The sequence below is a fragment of the Anthonomus grandis genome, chromosome 6 (genome assembly GCF_022605725.1).
Source record: "Anthonomus grandis grandis chromosome 6, icAntGran1.3, whole genome shotgun sequence".
Taxonomy (NCBI): domain Eukaryota; kingdom Metazoa; phylum Arthropoda; class Insecta; order Coleoptera; family Curculionidae; genus Anthonomus; species Anthonomus grandis.
The window spans coordinates 22,199,414-22,207,194 of record NC_065551.1 but is presented as its reverse complement, the minus strand read 5'-3'; positions in this window follow the sequence as shown (position 1 = coordinate 22,207,194).

Sequence of the window (7,781 nt, the reverse complement as noted above, 5' to 3'; positions counted from 1 at the left end):
TTATTTAATAATGCAAGGTAAATTTGCATTTCTAGAATTCTATCCACGTGGTATATAATAGTTATTGCATCTTTTTTGGGTTGCCTATTATTAATAAATAAGATGCAGTCCAATAATGCAAGATGCAATGATGTAAATATCTTGGTAACTTCAGTTTATTATTTCAACAAGAATATAATAGTGATTAATAATTATAAGTGTGTGTTCCGTTTAAAAATTTTAAATTTTTTGTTTTGAATTTACCTATAGTGTAAGATCTTATTTAGATTTTATATGAAAACATTGCTCTATGGTTGATTTTTCTAAATAAATCATACCATTTTTACAAAAACACTGCCGTTATCTTATGTTTATTTTTAAACTTATATGTAATTTTTAAAAAGATTCTGGTTGGTAAGATCTTCATTGAAAAATATCTTTCCATTCTTGTTATTTATTTTACACTTACCCAATTCTCATATCCTTAACTTTTTTAAATATTGGCAATATTAAACTTTGTTCTGCAAATCTCCCTATTATAGGTCGATCCTCTTTGAAAATCGTTATTTTTATTTTCTAGTATAATTAACTGTATTATTTTGAAATAGTGTATTTAAGAAAAGAAGAAATAAGTCTACTAAATCGCAAATAATAAAGTTATACACAGCTCACATTATAGAATATAAAAAACTCAAAAATATCTCTCAAAATTTTACACACTTACTTACAAAAGCAATGTTTTTATTTTAAACTAATAAGATTCTACATACAGGTGTAACTAAATAATGATTTCTATAAATTTGGTTATATTTTGTTAATAGGCGAACAATTTATTTTGTGAGGGAGGCATAACTTAAATGGTTATCGCACACTATTAGACTTTTATCTAAGAAAAATTACAAATTTTAGATTAATAAGCTTACATTTTATGCAGATAATAAAAATAAAAATAAGTTAATCTTGTTTTCATAAAAACAAACCGTAAAATAAATATTTACTTACAAAGAATTAAAAAGATATTTTAATTCAATTTTTTTGTTTTGAATTTACCTATTACATTATTATTGCAACATTACTCTATAGTTGATTTTTCTAAATAAATCTTACCATTTCTACAATATACTGCGGTTAACTTATGTTTCTTTTTGAATTTATATATAATTTTAAAAAGATTCTGGTTGGTACTTATAAGATCTTCATTGAAGATTATATTTCCACTCTTGTTACTTAATTCGCACTTACTCACTTTTCAAATCCTTAACTTTTTTTAAATACCGGCAATATTAAACTTTGTTTTGCAAATCTCTCTATGATAGCTCCATCCTTTTTGAAAATCATTATTTTTAGTTTCTAGAATAATTAACTGTATTATTTAAAACACTATATTTAATACATTTGTTGTTTTTTAATTTTCAGTATGTATGTAATAATTATATTTTTTATTGTCTTTTTTCTGTTCTTGGTTATTTTCTTTCAGGGTTTATAATTTCATCTTTCATTTTCACCTTAAGGCAGTTTAACCTCAGCTAACATTTTCTTTGAAACAATAGTTAAAAACAGAGTTTATTGAAACCTATAATTTTTTCTTCAAATAAGTCCGACATGAATTCTCCCGACAGCTCCTCGGTTTTATCGCTAAAGCTTAATGTTTTTTATTTAAATTAGGCTTTGGGCTTTTAGCTATAATGATAAATACCCTACACTTCTTTAAGGAATTTTCATCTAGTTAGATCCCACCAAAATTAATTTCAACCTAATGACAAAAAATTAAAATATTAACTTAACATTAATCATTTTTGACCTGTCATTAATTAATTCAAAGATAGCAGCTGTGAAGAAATATTTATTAAGGCATTTCTAATAACTCAACCCCAAATTGACGAGATCCCGTCAGATCCCCAAAGCATTTCGTTGCTATCATTAAGTTAATAGGAAGGCGACACGGTGGTGGATTAACTTTAAATAAAACATTTAAATTTCAGTGGAATTTAATTTAGGAATTTGATTAAGCCATTACATTGGTTTATGTCTTGTCTATAAGTAATTTTTAGCATTCTGTTAACCTTAAGATAAAACTATTGAATAATTACGGTTATGTTCTTATAAATTTATATGTGTTATGGGGTCACGCTATAGAAGTAGCCTCTTTTACTAGAACCGGTCTCACCAAGCGTCAAAGACGAAAGATAGTCCTCGTGGGGTGTTTTACTCTTACTGAATCTGCAAAGGCTGCAAACAGTATCAAAAAAAGAACGGATGGCTGAATTAATTGACCCAACAACCTGCTCGGCTAGAGAGGCGTTGTAATGCCAAATTACTTTCATAACCTACAATTAATAGCGACATTTAAAATACTAATGATCCAGGTGAGTAGAGCTACGTACTTAGAATCATCTGATACATCATCCAGCCTCAAGGAGTCTGCTAGAGGTAAAACCTCGACACTAGTAGATAAAAAACAGAAAACAAACCTCGGAAAAGAATATCTCAGCCTTACTTACTTCATCTTATTAAACAATATTCGCATAATGGGACTCGAAAAACACTAAGTAAGAACACTAGTCTCGACACAAGTCTAGAACAGACTCCAAAACATCAAATAAGACAAACTAGGAATTAGCGAGACTCGGCAAAAGAACGAGGAATGATTCTAATATATCTGGAAGAATGATACTATAAATCTGGATATATACTCCTTCAGAAAAATTCCGAAATAAGTCATCTGATCGTAGAAGAAGCGATTATTATAAAGAGCAAGAGAAATTATCTAGTCACAAAAAACAATGCTATGTTAGACCACGTTACCTACATATATGCACCAACAGACGACTGTAACGAGTAAGTCTATGAAGATCTGACGGTAGCTAAAAAACACAAGGAAGTACAAAGTTAAAGGATATAATCGGCGACTAATGCTAAAATAGGACTTAATATTAGGATATACATTGAGAACATAGGTAATTTTAGACTGGTCACACAAAACAAAAGAGGCAAAATGATGCTTGACTTTTTAAACAATAATAAAATAAACATAGAGAAGTCCAGATACCATAGCAAAGACCAAAGTTGACTATATACGCACTACGGATAGATATTCCTATTCTGATGTATCAATTTTTGTGCATTTTAATACCGGAAGCGACCACAAAATCGTGAAACCACAATAAATGTAAATACATGCTTAGAAAGGAAAAAGCAAATCGATAAAGTTGTTCGTCGTACAAAAGTTTTCCTGAAATACACATGGAAAAATTAATTTAAATGTACAAAATGTACCAAATGTACAAAAAGCTAGTATCAACTATGAGTTATCGACAAAAAACACTAGCACACAAATACTAGCAAAGAAAATATGAGATATTGCAGGACAAACTAATCTACGCACCCAGTACAAAGACAGTCCAATTAGAACGCAGAAAAATAGACCAAGACTTAATGCATTACCGAAAACTAGACAAACTAGTATAGAAAGCAATTAAAAATATCCTAAGATTTCATAACACAAATATCATACTAGAAGCTTTTCGAAGACCACATAAATCTGAAATTTCTTCGATCTCCAAGAATAAGGGGAAAGTCGCTCATATAAACATTTAAGTTATGACAGATATGGAATAGATCATGTCCACTATCCAGTATGCCAAATCGTATAGATAAGATAGTCCTGAACGTGAATTCCGAGGACATTCCGGAGGTTAATGCAGAGCTGAGAATGTTAGATGCAGATGAAAAACCGAAAGGTCCTGGGAGAAGATTACGTTACAAGAGAATTGATGGGAAATGAAAAAATAACTCTGGAGAAAGCACTGATCATTTTTTTAATAAATGTGTGGAAAGGGAAAAATTCCCGAAGCTAAGAGAAAAATGTCGAGTAATAGCTGTCTTTAAAAACAAAGACCGAACCAATATCAAACACCATAAATCGATCAGTCTTCTGTTCATTTTTATAGTCTTCTCACCAAAATCATATCAACCGATTAAACAAAAAGTTCGGCTTCTCGCAGCCAATGAAACAGGCCTGGTTTTGAAGAGGCTTTAGTACAAAAAATCAATTAAAGTGCGTATCGTTTGAAGTACGCACTTTAATAATAATATTAAGAAGTGTACTGAATAAATTATTTCATTACATCGCTAATTTATCGTGCTACAATGCATACCAAAGTTAACAAAAGTATAACAACCAAATAGATCATACGGATGAGCATAAGGCAAGGCAATTTAATTTCTCTAAAATTATTTACTCTGGCATTAGAAGATGTGCGTAAGAATCTGAAATGGCAACAAAAAAGAGTCAACAGAGATCTAAACTTTGCACCAAGGCATGTGAACTAAAAAGTCATAAAAGATGAAACTAAAAATGAGCTTGTCGAGAACAAAGTTCATAAGAGCTAAAGCAACAACATAAATATCAATATCGATAAATGCACACTTTAACTGTTGGAAGAATATTTATATCTGGGATGCAACAACAGAGCAAGCAAAGACAATCAAACAACTAAGATAAGCAAAAGAATCGGTATGACACAAGCAGCATTTGGAATACCCTGCAATAGCAATAGGATATATTAAGCACATAGCCTTAAAGAACCAAAGATACCAATTAATCTGAAAGATAAAATATACGATGCGTTTTACTAGTTATATTGTACGGCATCGAGACAGTCACCAAGACAAAGAAAAGTGCACCACAACTAGAGGTTTGTCAACGTGCGATGCTATAATTTAAAAACAAACAAAAAAACCAGGATATTAGGGTAAGGACCGAAGTGAGTGATAGAACAAACTGCAAAAAAACACTGGATGCTTCCAATATAAAAAAGGTCAACTGAGCCAAGTGGCTTATAATAGTACAGGCTGATAAAGATGAAGATAAAGTCTGCTGAAGGTAGATTAAATAACTCATCTAAGTTCGAAGATTTAAAGCTTAACAGGTATAGGTGAAATCCGCTGTTGTTTTCAATTTTTCATTGTTTTTAATAAATGCACAAATTTTATACATAATCGGTAATACAGTGTTAGTTACAATTGATATCTAAAATTCAAGTTTTATTTTGTGTTGTCTAATGCTTACGCAATTAAATACCATAAATTCCAAGCATTTGTGTAAACTAAGAAAAAAATAGGTCTTAAAACGTGAAAAATAATTGAATAGTTAACTAATATACTTGGCTTATTATTTGAATAAAATTAAATAAAATTGTCTTTATCGTTAAAACCTTCTTAAAAATACGATTTATTACTACCCTTTATTTAAGTTATCATTCATATTGATATCTGGTAAACTCTCAGCATTAGATCATCATCATCAATTGTGGGGTAATTTTAAGTTCTAATATTTATTAAAACAAAATTTTATTTAAACCATTTAGTTTTTATTTTATTCTGTCAAATGCCTGATTGATTATGCTAATTAATTCTTCTCTAGTTTTTACCTTTAGAATAAAAAACCCAAAAGTTTAGAAAATGGCTTTAATAATATCAAAAAATATATAATATAATAATTATATTTAAAAATTTTAAATACAAATATCCTTTAGAAGTACAGTTTATTTTAAAATAAAAATTCTAAAGTAAACAAACATCCTGCTTATTTACGAATTTGCCTAAAAAGAGAAAAACGTATATGGGTCATCCGATACCATCCACGATTGTCTAGATCGAGTTTCGTAGATTACAGACGCACATGTCAGCGCCGCCTAAAAGCAGATAGCGATCCTTGCAATTTGTTTGTTCAGATAATCTAATACGTCTTGTTTTACGTTTTATTCTGACAAAACATATAAATAAACTGAAGTGAAGAAGTACTTTGTTTTGTGGAAGTTTCAAGGCTTAAACTGGAAAGCGGAAGTAAGGGACGGAATTTATAGCTAGATTTCATCGTTGAAATATTACTATGGTTGGTTTTTAATTTATTTTTAACTTAGCATACAGAGTGATACTTAAATTAAGTCTTTCACATTATTAATTATTTTTTTCATAAAAATACGTTAAAATTTGAATTAGAGAAGCTTAACGCATTTGTTTTCATCAAGTAACGTAATAAAATCAGAAAATCATTTGTACGTCATATTCTGAGGTTATTACGTAATTTTTATTGTTATTTTATCCATTAGGTATGAGGTATACATACAGAGGGTTAGCAACTACTTCGAATTAGAAGAAATAAATGTAATCAATATTTATAAATACTGCTTGTAAGATATATAAAAACTTGATGCTTCTAAAAGAGAAATAAAAATTTTATTATTTCTGGATTAAAATAAATTATTAAACACTCAAATTAAATCTTCTTTCAATGATTTTAGATAGGTTAAATGGTCGTTAAGGATTAGTAAATTTATTAAGGAAAGAAATCGCCCAGGAAGTTAATTTCTTGTTGTTATTTATTTATAGTTAAATTTGAAAATATGTGGAAAAAACAATTTCTTTAACCAGCAGAGTGTGTGCACTACTAGATAATCCTTTCTATGCTTACAATTTTTATAACGAGACAATTTAAAATGTTTTTAGTTATGCTTAGTATAATTTCAAAAAGTTGTAGGAATTTTTATAGATTTTTAAATTCTACATGAACACATTTTTAATTAGAAGAGTTAGTACAACTCTTACAAAAATTACTAAAATTAGAAGCTATTAAAAAAATTTCTAATATTATTTAATTCATTTTATTATCCAGTTTACACTTGATAACGGTTGGAGATACTTACCAACCGAAACGTCGTGTTACATTAAATAAATAAGACAATGCAAGTCCGACAAGATGTTTTCACTGTACCATTGTCTACCACCTTCAAAAACTCATTTTATATAGTCATATATTTTATATAGTCATATATAATGCCAATATATTTCATATATTGGCATTTTGAAAATAACTTTTATGAATCGCTGTATAAAAGCTCTCAACTATTAATTTCAGAAAATTTCCACCTCGCAATATTTTTTTTAAATTCTAGAATTTTTAATTTTAAAATAGAATTCTCAGGGTTACTGAGGTCGTTACCCTACTTGACATTTTAATATCGGATTTTACGCCAAAGGCAAAAATATTCGTATCGGAATGGCACTCGTACTATTCCTATCGAATTGTCAGCTAAATCGGCTACGGAATTTAACTTTATTTACAATAAACTCGAGAAAAGTGCAAGGCACACAATATTGTGCAATCCCCGTAGGGCTCCAAATAATCTCAGATTGCCTATTTGCCAAAGGGGCGTGAATCGAATTTGATATTTGTCATTGATGCTACTCGTGTATTCTTATTTTTATAGGCCCCTAAATGTATCGCATCTTATGCCGATTAAACAACAGGTTTTATAGCTGGTGCTTTTTTTGAAAATAACTCTAGGTTAAAGTGGAAGTCTTTTATGGCCATGCGGCTAGTTTGACAAAAGGTTTTTTAAGAAGGGCCTCGATATTTTCCAACAATACAAATGAAACGTGAGGTTTTTGTTAATTTTTGAATTTTTATTAAGACCAAAATGTAATTTATATAAACTGATTGTGAGGCTGAATTTTAAAATCAATAATATAACTACGTTTTTCGACATTCGAACCCTAGATGTCACACTTATAAGCAAAACAGTTAATATACTAATATAACAAAAGCTCTTTCTATACAATCCCCTAGGGAAATTAAGGGTACATCAAATTTATTTTAAACAATAAATTGTGCCTTATGAAACGTACGAGCTAAATATTTGTGGAGGTTGGTAACTAATATGGAATCCGGGGACTATGCAATTTAAGGTGGCGAGGCATTTATCTTGAATATAGGGCCCCAATGAGATTCAGCTAGCGGA